This window comes from Fukomys damarensis, unplaced genomic scaffold, assembly GCF_012274545.1.
Source record: "Fukomys damarensis isolate Sample0158 unplaced genomic scaffold, DMR_v1.0_HiC HiC_scaffold_12, whole genome shotgun sequence".
Taxonomy (NCBI): domain Eukaryota; kingdom Metazoa; phylum Chordata; class Mammalia; order Rodentia; family Bathyergidae; genus Fukomys; species Fukomys damarensis.
The window spans coordinates 54,870,270-54,888,614 of NW_022900924.1; the positions used below are offsets into that span (position 1 = coordinate 54,870,270).

Sequence of the window (18,345 nt, forward strand, 5' to 3'; positions counted from 1 at the left end):
AGATTTATTTTTTCTTTTAAACTTCTGGAACGCTATCCCAGCCTTGGAACACTTCTGGTTTCACATTTTGCACCTTTGGCACCTGATTTTGTAATGGTGGCGAGGTTTGTTTTGTATGGCCCTGTTGTTGAGGTGACACCGGCATTATTTTTTCACCCGAAAACGAAAGCTGCATACGTTTTCTTGCAGATTATGGGGTTTACACACTTTCGGACACGCTTTCCTTGACAACAGGAACCAAGTATACCTCAAAGGGTGACTTTTACTCCTTGTGTAGACTTAGTGAAAAGCCCAGACTCATTTGAGGTTTCTCTGTAAAGAAGACATTTTCTACTAAGCAGAAATAACAGTTTCGCTCAGTAATAGTTTTTTAGTGTAGGACTTTTTTTGCATTTCTGTTGAGGGCTATGTCTGCTGTGTCTGATACAGATCTGATGGTCCAGAAAGCTTCCACTCCAGGCCATGAAGTCAGTTCTTTCCCTAACCCCCGCACACCACCATTGTTTTTGGAAAGCCATTCTTCAGCTCCATTGCGGACATTGAAGTCTATTCCTAAGAATGTGAATATACGATTCATTTTAAAGTTAACATGAATGAGGGTTTCACTTGAAATTGTCGCACTTTCAGGGCCACGGTGATCCAAGAAATTTGCCCTTTGACACATTTTACCTTAGGTTTGCTGTGGCAACTTTTTGACCCGTTGCTAAGTCTTCTCACCTTGGCCCAGAAATGTCTGGATCTTACTTTGATAAATTCTTTTCTTGGTACTGCTTAGATTTAATTGCAACACGAAAGTATTCTCTTGGGGTGTTAAGTCTTTTCTGCACAGAAAGAGAAATTGTGTTGCCTTTTTAGAACAAAATCCAACTAAACTGCAGTAGTAAATTAACATGCTTTTATCTTGGGTTTTTGGTCGTAGGTTATATTTTAATGAGATTGTTTTGATTTACTGAGCAGTCAATCCAATTACAAAGCTCATGTTGCAGGTTTTTGGTGTGAGAACTTAAAAAAAAACCTTAAAAAAAGAAAAGTCTGTATCATTCAGTATACACTGATTGAACGCTTGTGCTGTACAGAGTAACATGCTAGTCTCTGAATGGGCAAATGCCTGCTTTCAATTCCTTTAACTGGTGAAGTCTAGAAGCTTTAAGGATACCATCCTTTCACTTTTGGGAGGAAAATTTATAATGTGTGAAAATGGATTGAGAAGTGCATCTTCGGTGAAAGCAGGTGGGGAAGAAACAATGTTTACTATTTTACACAAGATCTTGAAGTTTTTATTACTGCTTTTCTGGTGTAGTCGTTTGGATTTCTAATAGTGACTTAAGTTCTGTATTTTTTCTGTTTATTAATCTGTACAGGTTCTGTAAAATACTATGTTTTCTTTCATAATAATCTGAGGAGTGGAGATTTTGGTAGGCATGCTCAACACTACCACCTGTTTTACAGATGAAGAAAATGAAGCCTAGCCAACAAAATGAGAAGCGTGACAGCAAGCCCTATGAGGAAGTGTATAAAAGCTAATGTTCATAATGCTGGAGAGAGAGGAAGCATAGTACTTGGTTAAAGTACTTGGATTTCAGAGCCAGATACCAAGATTTGAACACTAGTTTGACCTTGGACAGGTGACTTCATCTGACATTTTTTCATTTTTGAAATAGTTGTCCTGTTGGAAGCAACTTGGGCTTTTGGGAAGATTAAATGAAACTGAATGAAAAGCACTTGGCACAGAATGAGATGACAACTGCTGCTTGTTAGGGTTATTTGGGAAATGTAAGAGGATTTAAGTTGAACATTAAAAAAGTTAGGTGGGTTTAAGTGGGGATGAGGTTGGGTGCAATGTGATTGGGAATAACCAAGTGCTCCTTAGAGTAGTTTGAAGTGGTTCTTAGACATGTAAAGAAGTTAAGGTGAAAATGTAAATTCAGTTTGAAGTTCCAATTGAGGCCTTCTTACTACTGTCTTCTACTCACTCTTGATCAGATACAGCTGTAACTTCTGGCTTTCCTGCAGCCTAGAAGACATTTGTGTTTCAGGTGAAAATGGGTGGAATCACTTAAGTATCTATGCATTAGGTTCATTACAGGGCAGAGACAGGTGTTGAGGGTGTGGTAGAGTAGGTCCAGTCTTCATGGACCTTTCCTAGGTAAAGAATGAGAGGAGAAGGCAAATATTTATGGTGATAGGGTTGCTGTTTTTTTAATTATGCCTGTCTGCTAAAGGTAGACATTCTAGGGATGATTGGAGTACAAAACAAACTTTTATCCTTATGCAGTTTACATCCTCAAGTAGGGTGAAAAACAGTTATATAGAGTGTTTGAAGATACATGCCTTTGCTTTGGAAAATGGAGCTGTGTAAGTGGAATTCGGAATTGTTGAGGAAGAGATTGCAGTATTGATGAATCTCCTTGATTGAACTCAGGGCCTCAACATGCTAGGCAGGCATTCTGCTACTGAGCTACATTCTCAGCAGGTTAAGCCTCCCTGAGAGAGAAATATTTAGACAAAATGTAAAGGGGCAGTAGCTATGTTTATATCTGGGAAGAAAGCACTTCCAGCAAGAGGATGGTCTGAAGGTGCTGAGGCACAACTGTGCATTCGGCCCAGTATGGCTAAAGTGGAATGATGGAGAAAGAAAGATAGTAAATGGGGTCATGATGGGTTAAGGTGCAGATTTCATAGGGCCTTGTAGAGCCATTATAAAGACTTGGTTGGAAAATTTTTTGGTTTGCCTTTTGATGGATTCTCTTTTTGATGCCCAGGCTAGCCTTGAGCTCCTAGGCTCAAGTGGTTTTCCTGCCTCAGGTTCCCGAGTAGCTGGAATTATAGGCACTGTTCCTGGGTGCTGGGAGTTTTAAACAAAAGAATGGCATGGACTGGTTTCAGCTTTAGAAGGATCATTCATATTGCAGAGAGGAATGATGTTGAAAGCCTGGAGATTTGTAAGGAACTTAGTACTTAAGAAGAATTGCTGGTGGCTTTTTCGAAGGTAGTAGGAGTGGTGATAAGTGGATGGGTTCTAGATATATTTTGAAGACCAAACTAATAGGATAGATCACATATGTGTGAGAGGGTGATTTCAAGGTTTTTTGCATGAGCTGTTAGAAATTCACAATCCATTAGGATTTTGGAAAGAGCAAGTCTAGGGACTAGATTAGTAATTAAGTATTAAACGTGGTAAGTTTGAGATGCTCGTTAGATATTTGGGTTTAATTGATATCTAAGTCTGGAGTTCAGGGGAAAGGTCGGACTGGATATAAATTTTGTGTTCATCTGCTTAGGTATTATTCAAAAGCCACGAGATTGGATGAGATGACCAAGGGATCCAGTGTAGAAAAAGAAATGGACAAAGTATTGGTCCTGTGAAACTCCACTGTTAAAGAGGATTGTTTGTGTGCATGTAATGCTCTTAACATGGATGCTATCCATGAATTTAGGGGGGAAAATTGTCTCTTTAGAAACCTCTAACTAGAAGTTAGTATTTCTTTTAATTACTAATGTCAACAATGAACTACAGTAGTAGTGATAATAGTACCTGTGATTTTAGGACCAGAACAAATCACAGCTATTTTAAATTAATGGTTATTACAGCTATCTCAGCTGGGGATGTAGCTCAGTGGTAGAGCACTTGCCTAGCATGTGCATGGCCCTAGGTTCAATTTCCAGTATGGGAAAAATAAACGATATGTATCATTACATCAAAATTACATTGAATATGAGATCCACCACTAGGTGGATGCATATTACTGTATCACACATTGCATTTTTTCTTGTAATATATTTGGTATGTTTTGCAATCATAACATTTTAAAATGTTAGGTGGAAAGGAGATCCACAAATGTCATAGACTGCCAAAAGGTGTACGGCGCAAAAAAAAGAGTGAAGCCCTGGATCTAGATTGGGAATTCATGATTTAGAATCTCAACTCTTAATAGTTTTATGAATGTGGACAAGTTCCTTAATTGCTCTGTGCTTTGGTCTCCTTAACTATTAATTGAGGATTATGATAGTTTGAGGATTTTAGAATTAAAACTGTTCTTTTATTATTCATATTTATGGAAAGATTCAGCTAGAAAGAACAGTACTTACATCATATCACAATATGAAAACATGGTGAATTTAGTAGAAAGAATATTAACTGGGAAAAATATTTCAGAATTTTCAAATAAAATACAAAGCAGTGAGGATATTCACGTTCTCATAATTCACCTTAAAGTGGAGATAGAGATGCCATAGGAAGTCAACTGAGAGGAGGAAGTTTAATATGTTCCACAGATTCTTTGTCTGGTCCTTTTAAGTAACTTTGTAGTTAAGAATCTGAGTCAGGGCTGGGTGTGGCGGCCCACACCTGTGATCCCAGCACCTGGAAGGCTGAAGCTGGAGGATTGCAGTGAGTTGAGGGCAGCCTGAACTACACAGGGAGACCCTGCCTCAAAAAAAAAAAAAAAAAAAAAAAAAAGAAAAGAACCTGAGTCAGAATTTTTGTTAAGAGAGTGGTTAGCTTTATGGTGATTAAAGTATGATTCCATAGGCTGGGGGAATCCTCTTTGGATTACTGAGATACATGGGAATCCAGAACAGTGCTTGAGGGTTTCCTGGTAATTTTGGAAAGCCTAATAAACTATCGTAGAGTTTAGGATATAGTATACCTCTTCAATATCCATTTCTCTCTTTGGTCTTGCCTTTTCAAAATTTTAGGCAGATCATTCTTTTGATACATCTTCAGAAATAATTAAGCAACAGTTGAAAGAATTATTTTCCTAAGAAATTGTTAAGCCATGTTTTATACATATAATCTAAAATTCATTAGATTCCTTAGCAAGTCTTTAGTGTTCCCAGATCCCTGGCACTTTTCACTGAACTGACTGATTTCATCTTTTTTTTTTTTGGTACTGGGGATTGAACTCAGGATCCCCAGCCTTCATTTATGCTTTTTAAAAATAACTTAAATGCATTGTGATTTATTCTTTAACATATATTTAATAATTTCTTTGACCCATATATTCATTTTTCAGTGACTATTCTCAATTTTTGCAGAAAAGCTTTGGGTAGTCCTCTGAAAGGCAAAAGATGGTTAGCCTGAGTTAGAAATTCCAAGTGTCATCATTTCTGTTAGTTCTTTAAAGAACTACAGAGTGCCTTATAAAAGGCTATTGCAATTATAAAACCCTGAGGTAGTTCATATTAGAACATTTATACCTAGAGCCCCTAAAAGTCAGATTCAGAATTCTTTCTTTTTCTGAATCTACTTTTTTTGGGTCTTTTTTTTTTTTTTTTTTGAGACAGGGTCTCACTATGTACTTGAGACTGACCTGGAACTCACTATGTAGCCCAGGCTGGTCTCGAACTCACAGCGATCCTCCTGCCTCAGCCTCCCGAGTGCTGGGATTACAGGCGTGCACCACCATGCCTGGCTTTTTTTGGTCTTATGAGACAGGATCTCACTATGTAGCACAGGCTAGCCTTGACCCCACTAACTTGCCCAGGCTGAGCTCGCAGAAATCCTCCTGCTTCAGCCTCCCCAGTGCTGGAATTACAGGCATGTACCACTACACCTGGCTTAAATCTAGTTTTTTTTTTAAATCTACTTTAAAAAATTCTTTTACCCCAACCCTCCTTGAATCTACTTTAAAAAAAAATTTTTTTTTGGAAGAAATTTCAAACGTGTAGCGAAGTTGCAGGAATAGTACAGTACTCACATATAGTTTTAACTTGGATTAGCTAGTAATTAAAATTTTGCCCTATTTACTATTTGTGGCTGAGGTGTTTGAGAGATATGACAACATGATCTTTCTCACCTAAATATTTCAGGGTATTGCTCAAGAACAAGTATTCTCCAGGCTGTTTAACATTTATGACACATTGTTGCCAAATATACAAGAAGTGATTGAAAAATACAGTAAATATTTAAACAATTTATTATAGTAAAAGACACATTGCCATTAATCCCTCTCAGAACTCTTTGGCTTCTCACACTTATCCCAACATTCTTGCTACTCTTTGAAACAGTTCTAGAAGTCCTCTTTTGTGAATGTCTTCCTGAGATGTGATCAAGAATGTGTTGAGTGCTCCCTTCGGCAGCACATATACGAAAAGAATGTGTTGAATGCAACTACCAAGTAACACCTAATGGAAAGTCAGGTTTGTAAAACTATGATGTGTCCTCATCCACCTTGTTCACTGGATCTGGCACTGTGCAACTTTTGGCTCTTTCCCAAAGTCAGAATCACCATAGAAGGTAAACGTTTTGAATTGCAGGACATGGAGGCAGCCATGACAGCACAAATAAAGGCTCTCACAAAAGAGGACTTCCAGAACTGCTTCAGAAAGTGGCAAGAATGATGGGATAAGTACATATGAGGTGAGGGGGATTAATGGTGGTGTGTCTTTTACTCAAATTTTCAAAAATTAAAGCACCATATTTTTTGATCATATGTTGTATAGTTCATATTTAAAATCTGCAAATTGCTCCAAACTGCCTCTTTTTCATTCTGGAATTACATAATTTATTGTGGCATTGGGGATTGAACCCAGGGCCTTTGCATTGTTTTAAAATTTTGAGTCAGGGTTTCCCTGAGTTGCCCCGGCTGGGCTCGAGCATTTGATCCTTCTGCCTCTGCCTCTCACAGTACTGAGGTTATAGGCCTGTGCCATCATGCCCAGCTCATTGCATTTGTTGTGTCATTTAGCTTTTTTTCTTTTTTTTTCCTTTTTCTCTCTTCCCTTTTTTTTTTGTTTGGATTGAGATTGAATCTAGGGCCTTCATAGTGTCTATTATCTCTAGCTTTTTTTTTTTTGGTACTGGGGATCGAATACAGGTCCTTGTGCTTGTGCCTGCGGAACCACTGAGCTAAATCCCTGGCCTGGCTGATTTATTTTTTGTTTGTTTTGTTTTTGTTTTTGGGACAGGGTCTCACTATGTAGTTGAGACTGCCCTGGAACTCACTATGTAGCCCAGGCTGGTCTCGAACTCCCAGTGATCCTCATGCCTCAGCCTCCCAAGTGCTGGGATTACAGGCGTGCGCCACCATTCCTGGATAAAAATATTATTCTTGATAGGCTATTTGATTGACTAGAAAAACCCTTTATGGAAATTCACTTATATATTTTGGTCTTGAGCACACCCCAATTTTTTTAAATGGCCTGGTTTAATGTGCCTCTTCCAAACTTATCAATTACTTAACAGAGTATATCAATTAAAAAACATAAGATACACATTCTGTGGTACTTTCTCCTTGACAAAGAATTATCTATAGTATAGATGTGAATTTGATTGATGTAAAGTATTTTGTTAGCAGTAGGTGAAAATGTACTCCAAAACTTTCCCGCAAGATACTAAAATAAGCCAGGTGTGGTGGCACACACCTGTAATCCCAGCACTTGGGAGGCTGAGGCAGGAGGATGCTGTGAGTTTGAGACCAGACTGGGCTATATAGTTCCAGGTGAGACCCTGTCTCAAAACAAACAAAAAGATATTAAAATAGGTATACTCTAACTTTTTAACCATGTCTGTTAAAAAAAAAAAACAAAAAAAAAACCTTATTGGGTAGGTGTGGTAGCTCATGCCTTTAATCCCAGCACTTGGGAGGCTGAGGCAGGAGGATCGCCATAAGTTGGAGACCAGCCTGGACTACATAGTGAGTTCCAGGTCAGTCTCAACTACATAGTGAGACCCTGTCTCAAAAAACCAAAAGAAAAAAAAAACAAAAAAAAACAAAAAAACCTTACTGTACAAGTATTCATAAAGCTAGTTGTCACAATTATGAATGGTATAGTAAATACAATCTTTTTGGTATATTAATAGCTTGTATAAGAAAGTAATGTTACTGGATATGAACTAATTAAAAGTGGTAGTTGAATATAAAAAAGTATAGTATTGCCCAAGTGCATAAAGGAGATAATGAGACTGGCAAGAAAATCTGTTTTTTTGGGGGAGTGCCAGGGATCGGACTGAGGTCCTTGTGCTTGCAAGGGAGGCGGCGAAACCGCTGAGCTAAATCCCCAGCCCGAGAAATTCTTGATGTTCTTTCTTGAAATACTTTTCTTTCTTATTAGAATATTGATAGTGTCGGAGCATATGAAGTTTGAGGCAGGAGTTAGGCACTATGGTAGCATATTTTTTCAGGTGTGCATATGCTTGCTGTGTATTTTCCCATTAGCTGTATTTGTGAAATGTGTCCATTTCTTAAACATTTTTGTTTTCATCATTACTGTTCCTATAGAGATACATATGTACATCTACACATACATATTTTGTATACATGTACACTTTTTTTTTGACTGAGGATTGAACACTGTGCTTTCGAGGTAGGTGTGCCATTGAGCTAAATCCCTGGGCCAACATGTTTTTTTTTTAACATGCACTTTTAGAACTACTGTGTATGCCTGTATGCATGCTGGGAATCCAACTCGGCCTTGTTTATGCACCCTACTGCATAGCTACATCCCAGTCCCTAACTTTGCAACTTTTATGATGATTTGGATGGTTAGTAATACAAAATATGTGCAAAACTTAACATTTCATTGGAACCTAGCTAGCTTAGCATTCTTCCATTTTCTTGTAAGATTTAGACTTGTTTAGGTTTAATTACAGGACTAAGATACTTTGTAGCTCTATGTACTAAATTCAAGGACTCAGATGTTGTGGAATATATTATTTTTTGTTTTGTTAACTTTTTGGTACCAGGGATTGAACTCAGGACCTTGTAATTGCAAGGCAGGTGGTGGCACCACTGAGCTAAATCCCAGGCCCAAGTATATTATTTTGAAGTAGAGGAATCCTAGTAATTAGCAGCTGGGTACATAATATTATGTTCTTAGTGACTGTTAGAAATAAAGCTGATTCTTCATAACTCTTCTAATTTCCTGATAGAGTGTTCTATCAACACTTAATAATTGATGATGTCTGTTGTAAGACATTCTAAATTTGTAGATTAGGACAGAGATGGTCAGGGAATTAGATGACTTGTATTGAGCTTATGGTAGTGTCTTATTGCTCAGAGCACTTTTGTATGCTCTGTTTGGGTGGTGACAAACTGATGAAAAGGATTTCATGATTGTGGTCTCACATAAAACATGAGTATTGCCTTAGGTAGAATAGACTGTTACATTTTGTGCTAGACCAGCTCTACACTCCTATGCCTTTTCTGTTATTTTGTACTTAGTTGTGTATTTTTCAGGATGGATAACCAATTTAAGGGTAAAGCAGTATTTTACCCTGTTAGGTTCATTTTCTGTTCAAATTCTTTAGATCAGTAGTCTTTTATTTTTCCTCTGTGAGTATTAGAGGCCAAAAAAAAAAGTGAGGCTCCTCAGGTGAAGTGATAAGTCAAGAGATTTTTGTATGTATAAAAGGTCATGATGCTGAAAAATGGTAGAAAACTTGGTACTCTGGAAATGGAAGCTTTTGTTTTTCTCCAGGGTATTTGATGCTTTTATACTTAACATACACAGAGTTTCATTTTCCTAGATATTAAATTGTATGAGGTAATTAGAAAGTTGTGTTTAAGTTGTTTTCATTTTAATTCTTTTAAACTTAATGTTTAGAAAAACTGGCTGAGATTGAACTCTTGACTGTTAATTTATTCAGCTAATATTTTTTAGAATGCCTGCCTTATGATAAGGATACAAAAGTAAATACTATGTCCTGTGGTAGAGACCTTTAAGCTAGACTCTGGGATTTGGAAGTTAGGAGGGTAGGCAGACAGGAAAGACTGCTCAGAACTGAAATTAGTTTGGAAGAATAGGAGCTAGGCCAGAGAGGTAGGCAGATGGTAGAGGATGCTTTAGGGCAGTGGTGCCACTGCAGGGTATTTGTATTTTGAAAGCTTGAAAGGGTTTGCCATCACTGCTCTAGGGCCACATGTTAGGGGCGAGGGTTACAGAGTGAAAATTATACCTGTGCACATTTCAAATTAGACAACTCTGAAGTTGTTGTCCAGTTTAAATTACTGAACGGTGTGAGTGGTGTCTAGTGTACCTAATATCTCATTCTTGTGGCTCCCACCTTTTCCCCCCTTGTTTGACTTACCATGGCTGTAATTTTATTTTATTTATTTATTTATTTATTTGTTTTTTGGAGACAGGGTCTCACTATATAGTTGAGACTGACCTGGAACTCACTTTGTAGCCCATGCTGGTCTCGAACTCATAGCAATCCTGCCTCAGCCTCCCAAGTGCTGGGATTACAGGGGTGCGCCACCATGCCCAGTTTATAATTTTAAAGGGCAGAAATGCCTATCATTTTATGTGTAAGGGAGGAATAGAAAACTCAAGTGTAGGCTGTGCTGACTGGCTGATTTAGTGGCAGTAACTAGAACTTGAGTCAAGGAATTTTCATTTACCAGCTTGTCTTTGTTTTTGTTGTTGTTGTTTGGTACCTGGGATCGAACTCAGGACCTTGCACTTGTGAAACAGGCGGCAGCACCACTGAGCTAAATCCCAGACACCAGTTTGTCAAAGACTAACTTTTTTATTTTGGCTTCTATTTTTTAACGTTAAAATAAGCAGCAAAGCATTTTAGGCATACATAATGATAACACTCATAGGGAATTTGCATGGTACCTCTAATCCCTTTTCTCCCCGTGCCCCTCTTAAGCCCCTTCCCCTCCCTATGTACGAAAACTTTGTTTTCATTTTTTCTTCTATTCACTTTTTTTGTCTCTTCCTTTCTCCCTCTCTCCTCCCTTGTTTCTCTTCCCATATGAACATTTTCTTTCCATTTCCAAATATTTGTTATACATTCTAGTTTCTCACATCAGAGAAACAATGTGATATTTAATTATGTGTAAAGATTAACTTTTTAATGATCTTAAGGAATAACATTTGAAAGAGTTGCCATTTATAAACAACTGGATTACTATACTCTGAGCTACTTTTCCTATGGGTCTTAAGAATTAATCTTTTTTTTTGTTTGTTTGGTACTTGGGATCCAACTCAGGTCCTTGTGCTTTTGAGGCAGGTGGCGGAACCACTGAGCTAAATCCTTGGACCTTAAGAATTAATTCAATTCATTTTGTGGGGTTCATGAAATTCCCTATTTAAGTTGATTCTTTCCTCTAATCTTGTGAATGTATATGCTAGAAGGTTAGAAACCTGAATACCATTGGAACAAAAGATGCACTGTGCATGTGAACCATACATATCTGCCCCTTTCCCAGCTTTCTTAAATAGTCTGAAACTTTCATTGGAAATGAACTTACAGGATTTTTTTGTTTTGTTTTGGGGCTCGAACTTGGGACCTTGTTCTTATAAGGCAGGCAAGGGCACTACTGAGCTAAATCCCTGGCCCCAGGAATTGAAACTCAAATTTTAGTTCACTGTTATTCTATATATTAAGGGAAACCTGGAGTGGGGAGGGAAGAAGAGGAGGAGGAAAATTTAAAAAAAAAAATGTTCATTTCTTAAAAGTCCCAGCCTGACAGGATAATTTTTATTTTTTTGGTTTTTTGAGATGGTCTCACTATGTAGCTGAGACTGACCTGGAACTCGCTATGTAGCCCAGACTGGTCTCGAACTCACAGTGATCCTCCTGCCTCAGCCTGCTGAGTGCTGGGATTGCAGGTGTGCACCACCACGCCCAGCCTTGAGTCTTTTAATAAGTATAATACTTTTGATTTTTGTAAGAGTTGTGATCTAGATCAGTTGGCAAATTGGCCATTGGGCCAAATACTGCCTGTAAGCTAAGAATGGTATTTAATTTTTGTTTGTTTGTTGTTTGGTACCGGGGATAGAACTTGGGACCTTGTACTTGCAAAGCAGATGGCAGCACCACTGAGCTAAACCCCCAGCCTGGTATTTAATTTTTAAATGATCAAATAAATTGAGTATTTTATAATACATGAAAATAATATGAAATTCAACTTTGTGTCCATAAGTAAAATGTTACTGGAACATAGCCATATTTTTTTCATTTACATTTTGTATGTGGCTGCTTTTTTAATTTTTTGGTATTGGGGATTGAATTTGGGACCTTGCGCTTAAGAGGCGGATGGTGGAACCACTGAGCTAAATCCCCGGCCTTGTGGCTGCTTTTGTATAATGACAGAGTTGGGTAATTGTGAGAGAAGGTTGCATGGTCTTCAAAGCCTAAAATATTTTCTACCGTATTTGGTGGTCTCTTAACGGAAAATTTTCTGTATACTTGTTCCCAAGTACTAATGAAAAATCTTGAGTATTTGGTTTCCAAAATTGCTTATGTTCAGTTTTTAAATGTGTTGATGTTTTCAAGAAAGTATGACCCTTCCAGTTTTATGCTTTTAAGAGAAGCTTATGGTACTTCAGCTTAGCATTAAAGTGTTGAGTACTAACACTGACATTTGGAATAATTGCTTCTCTGATCGTGGTTCTGGGAATTGAACCAACCCAGGGCACCCTGTGCATGTTAGGTAATCACTCTACTACTGAGCCACACACCCCTGGCCCCAGTGCTTCTACTTTGTTATAAATTTAAGGTCTCAGTTTTTAGAGTTTGGGTCTATATCAGCCAAGAAAGTAGAATTAATATAAGGAATTGGTTAAAAAGGTTTTTTTTTTTTTTTTTTTTTTTTTTACAACTGGGAAAAAATGAAAAATGACAGAGGTAAGCACAAAATAACACCTACACCAGGACTGGGAAAAACTGTATGGTTACTAGAACCTAGAACCCTGGGATAGAGCCCCTTTGATTCTGGAACCTCTAAGAAAATGTTGGCCAACAGTGCATATTATCTGTGAGGGTTTATACTCAAGCTGATCCCTTTATCTTGACACAGAAATCACTACTCTTGCCCTGATGAAATGCATCAGCAGGTCCGTCACACATAGTAAGTGTGACAAAAGGAGAGGAACAGGCTCCCACTTGTCAACCCTTTTGACCATCTTAGTGCCTGTCCTGCACACTGCGGATTGAACCTGGGACCTTTATACACTGAGTTACATTCCCCACCTTCCCACCGCCCCCCTTGTTAATTTGCTAAATTGTCCAGACTGGACTTAAATTTGCAATCTTCCTATCTCAGTGTCCCAGAATGCTGGGATAATAGGTATGGGTTACTACACTAGACTTAGCATTTGTTTGTTTTTGAGAGGGGGAACTCACTGCATAGCTCAGACTGGCCTAGAACTCATGGTGATTCTCTTGCCTCAATCTTCTGAGTGCTGGGATTACAGGTGTGCACCACTATGCCTGGCTATTTTTTGTTTTTTTAAGGACAGTATCTTGCTAAAGTAACCCGGGCAGAACTTGTGATTTTCTTGCCTCAGCCTCCCTCAGTACTTGTGTTGAGTAACAGGACAGGTGTGTACCACCATACCTGGTTTGGACTAACATTTTTTAGACACAAAAGGAAAAATGAATTACTAGAAAAATGAAGTGAAAAATTTAAACATTGAAAATACAGGGACACTGATAGAACAATATGTATTGATTGTGGTTGTCATTACACAAATGTATACATGGAATAAAATTGCGTAGAGCTAAGTATACACGTATATGGTGAATATGAGTGCTGATTAAAATGATGAAAACTGAATAAGGTCTAATCTAGTTAGTGTACCTTTGTCAATTTCCTGGTTTTGCTGTTATACTACAATTATATAGTCTGTCACTGTTGAGGGAAATTGGGTAAAGAGTACAAGGGATTCTACTTTTGAAGCTTTTTGTGAACCTATAATTATTTCCTAATAAAATACACACACTCCCCCTTGATCAGTGATCAAGGTCAAATGGCTGTAAAACATTCTGAACTCAGTTTCACTATTTGTGGAAAATGTAGCCAACTGTTAAACTGGCTCTTTCTTGAATATCACTGAAGTGTTAACTTCCTTTTCCCTTTGTAGCTACTCTGTATCTTTGCCACTGTCAGCCTCTATCACTCCCTTCTTCACCTCTGTATTTTTCATTTGTTCACACATATTTATTGTGCATCTAATCATTGCCAAGGCCCTGAGAATATAAAATGAGCAAGGTTCTGGCTATTGTGAAGCTTATTTTCTTATAATGGAGACTGTTGTAGTCAAAGGATTTACAAATATGTGATTCAGATTGCTGTTAGCTCCATTCTGTTTGTTGGTTTGTTTTTTTGAGACAAGCTCACTGCGTAGTTGTGACTGACCTGAAAGTCACTGTTAGCTCCATTTTTTTTTAACATTAACTATGTGCTGGGTGCTAGATAAAGAATTTTAAATAGACACTCATTGTCTTTTCGAAGTAAATGCACTTTCAGTATTGTAGGTAATGTCTTTGTTCTCCATTTTTCTCGGTAAATTAGATTTAAAAATATTGGAGTTATTATTCAAATTCAGTTTGACTGGGCTGGGGACTTAGCTCGGTCGCTCCGCCGCCTACTTCACAAGCCCAGTCCTGAGTTCAATCCCTGGTACCAAAAAACAAATTCAGTTTGACTTTCTAGCCTTTGCTCGTAACCTTTGTATTATACCAAAGTGCCTTCTTATTTGCTGTTTTAGACACATAACAGGAAATAAGCAGTTAGGATCTGCCTTCTGAACAGAGATGGTAGAAAGACTAGCACAGAAAATTTAGTCTGTATACTTCGGTATAGACTAATGGCTCTTAAACTATGTAATTATTCTTCATTATACTAGTTTTAGTATTTACAAATTGTCAGCTTTGCTTTTCAATGCTGTCACCAGTGTAGACTTAAGCATATAAACAAGTTGTCTAGTTTGACTTTTATTAGCTGTTTTTAATTCCAAGCCATAGTCTTTTGGTTATTTTTTGTTTCTGTTAAGGTACATCAGCCTTGTCAGTTTAAATAGCTTGTCATAGAACATAAGATTTAGTTTCTTCTGGTGAACTGTTGATATTTAACATTACTCGCTGGCTTGAACTACCAGTGGTACAAGCTCCCTGAAAGGGAAAGTCATACTCATACGGCCCCCTGGTGAACATTTTAACTTCCTTCTTGAGGATGACTAGGGACTGTACAGCTAGGGCTGTTGTACAATTGTATTTTCTTAAATTCTGGTATAATCTGGGTGTGGTGGTGCATGCCTGTAATCTCAGCTCTGAGGCAGAGGCAGGAGTATTTCTTCAAGTTTAGGGCCAATCTGGGCTACATAGTGAATTTAAGGCCAGCCTGAACTACATAGTGAGACCCTGTCTCAAACCAAACAAAACAAATTTTGCGGGTAATATTACTTGATATTTGAGCTATAAAATAAAAATAGGGGGCCGGGGATTTAGCTCAGTGGTTCAGTGGTGGCCTGCCTTATAAGCGCAAGGACCTGAGTTTGATCCCCGGTACCAAAAAAAAAATGAGCTAGAGTGAAGCTCATGGTACACTTAACCTAAGCCTTGGGTTTAATCCCCAGCACCTTTAAATAAATAAATCTCATATTCTATTATAGATAAGCTTTACTATGTGACTATATAATTATATATCATTAATAATAAGGACATGTATACAAACTACAAAGATTAGTAGACCAGAAGTCAGTACTGAAGCTTTTAATTTCTTCTGGGTGAAGTTTGACATTGGAATTTTAAAAATTGTTTTTTTGAGACAGGATTGCTGTGTGTATGTAGTTCAGGTGAGCCTTAAATTTGCTTATAAGTTAGTATCGTGAATTCAGGGCCAGCCTGGGCTACGTAACAAGGGAGGGGGAGTGTGTGTGTGTGTGTGTGTGTGTGTGTGTGTTGTGTTACAGGGGGTTGAAACCAGGGCCTTTGCACTAAGGTACATCCTTGGCTATTAGTTATTCAGCTTTTGATGGAAATTTAGGCTGTTTCTAGTCTGAGTTACCAGTAGCCTTTTGCATTTTATTTTAACCTATTTCTTGAAGGAAATGTGTAATTGTGTTGTAGTCAGTGTACTGTTTATTATTCGTGATATCGTATATTAACATTTTATAAAAATAAATACTTCATGTTTCTTTTAGTCCTCAAAGGCGTAGAGTAGCTTTGGCCCTACTTGTCTTTGTGTTGGTGGACTTGAAATATTTCTGTGCTCTAAACATTAATTGTAATGAAAAAAATGCTTAAACTCTTCACAAAAGCCAGAAAGTTAAGTATGGGCTATTTTTTACTATAATTAAGCTTTTACTTTTCAAGAGAACTGAATTTCATTGCCTTTTCTTTGTATTTTGATCTGGTGGTAATTTATTATACAGAAGCTCCCAGATTTACTGTATTTGCTATTACTGGATAGAAAGCAGCAGCCCCAGTATATGCCCCCCACTTTAAAATAACAAAAGGCATCCTTGGAAGCATGAAAGAAAAAGAGTTTTAATTTACACCAAAAAGGAAGTACTGGCTAGTCTGGAACTCTCAGTGATCCTCCTGCTTCAGCCTCCATGTGCTGGTTTTATAGGCGTATGCCATTGTGTCTGGCTAGGTTTTACTTTTATTGTTTTCATTTTGAAAGAGAATTTTTAGGAGCTAGTTTGTGTGAAGAGTCTACAACAAAATGAAAGAGCTGACTGCCACCTATTTTTGTGTTCTATGTGATGTAGTTAAGCAAGGGTAGGACTGTACTTAGTTGGATAAAGTATAGGACATACACAGTTTAAATATTGAACTAGATGAACTTCTGTCCTGCAGTCTGATTTTAAGGCATTGCCCTCAGGCTTTTGGTGCTGTTGATTCTGTTGCATTGATTACTTGGCAACTATAAAGACATGGTATGTGATAATGAGTATCTTATTGTCTGAAATAGATTTTAAGTATTTTGGGTCAAAGTTTTATTTCGCATCTCTTTCTTTGTAGTTTTAGAATATTTTAATGATTATCCTTCTCATAAAAGAATCTAATCCTAAATTGCTAAAATCAAATCTTAGTGTGGGCCAGCACTGGGGAGGCTAAGGCAGGAGGATCGCTGTGAGTTCGAGACCAGCCTGGGCTACATAGTGAGTTCCAGGTCAGTCCCAACTACATAGTGAGACTCTGTCTCAAAAAAACCAAAACAAACCTTAGTGTGGGGGAACAAAAACAATGATTTCTTGTATTCACTTTAGGATTAAAACTAACACATGATCATTGGGATTCTATTTTGAATACTTAATACCCTCCCCCCCATGTGAATAGCCCCTTGATTCTAGACATATATTTATGAGTATATTGAGTCAAATCTTTATTCTCTGAAACTTTTACCTTTTGGTTTCAGTTTTGGGTAAAATCTACATATTTTACTTAAAAGAACAAGGCTTCTGTAGTCAGCCTTGAAACTTCACTAGTTGTGACCTTAGAACATAGTTTTTATTGTATGGTAATGAAAATACTGCACCTGTGAGCCTGGCATGATAGTACATACTATAATCCCAGCCTTCTGGAAGATTGAGGGAGAAGGCTCCCAAGTTCAAACTCAGTGTGGCAATTTACTTAGTGAGGCCCTGTCTCAATAATAAAAGTGGCTATTGTGGCCTTTCCTCATGATAGCCCATCTTGCTTTCTTCAGGATGTACTTTTTATCTTGCTTTTTTTTTCTCTTTTAGTGGGTATAAGCATACTCTGCAGAACCAGTTTCTCCCCCACTCTTTGCTTTTTCTTTCTCTAGTAAACTTGGACACTGCTTTAAAAAAAAATCATGGAATTCAGTTGCGTGCAATTGTTGTTTGACTAGGCCCTGAAATGTTCAAGTTAGATCACTCTACAATCTAGTTTATGGGTTTTGGAAAAAGGAGATTGTTCTAATAGGGGAACATAATTTATTTTATGTGAGTGTTCTTGCAAACTAATTTGGGAAGACATTTAGAAAAACAAATTTCAGGTATAAAGACAGTTATATGGGGTAATATTCTTTTTATCACTGACTTTGGAATTCTAAAGTTATACATTTGAGATAACTATGTGTTAAGGTGATTTGGTTAAGAAAAAAAGAGATAGGCATGGTGGTACACATCTGCACTCCAGTGGCCAAGGCAGAAGGATTGCAAGTTTGAGGCCATCTTGGGCAATTTAGCAAATAGAAAGATAGAGTCTCAAAAAAAAAAAAAGGAAGAAAGCTGTTTTTCTATTATTTTAACCTATATTTATATATCAGGACATCCTTTTTTTTTTTTTTTTTCTTGTTTTTTGGTATCGGGAGTCAAACACAGGACCTTGCACCTGCCAGGCAGGCGAGGTGCCACTGAATAAATCCCCAGCTCTAGGGCATCTTTTATTTGTTGTTTTTGAGACAAGATCTTGCTATTTAGTGTTCAGGCTGGCCTCGAGCTCACAGTGATTCTCTTGCTTCAGACTCCCAAGTGCTGGGATTACAGGTGTGTGCTACCATGCCTGACAGAACTTTTTTTTTGGTACTGAGGGTTGAACTTGGGACCTTGTACTTGTGAGACAGGTGGTGGAACTAAATTCTTGGCCCCAGAACATGATTTTTAATATCACATCATTTTTTAGAGACTAAATTT

At 37.7% G+C, this 18,345-nt stretch overlaps 1 protein-coding gene across 1 annotated transcript in view; it reads left to right on the top strand.

Annotated features, from left to right (window-relative positions):
• Positions 1 to 1,368: 1,368 nt before the first annotated feature.
• The window catches only part of Setd2 (SET domain containing 2, histone lysine methyltransferase), a 113,544-nt gene continuing 96,567 nt past the window's right edge, over positions 1,369 to 18,345 (top strand). The window contains exon 1 of the mRNA XM_010624335.3: positions 1,369 to 1,625. The gene's annotated coding sequence lies outside the window, so the exon portion shown is untranslated. The remainder of the gene's footprint in view (positions 1,626 to 18,345) is intronic.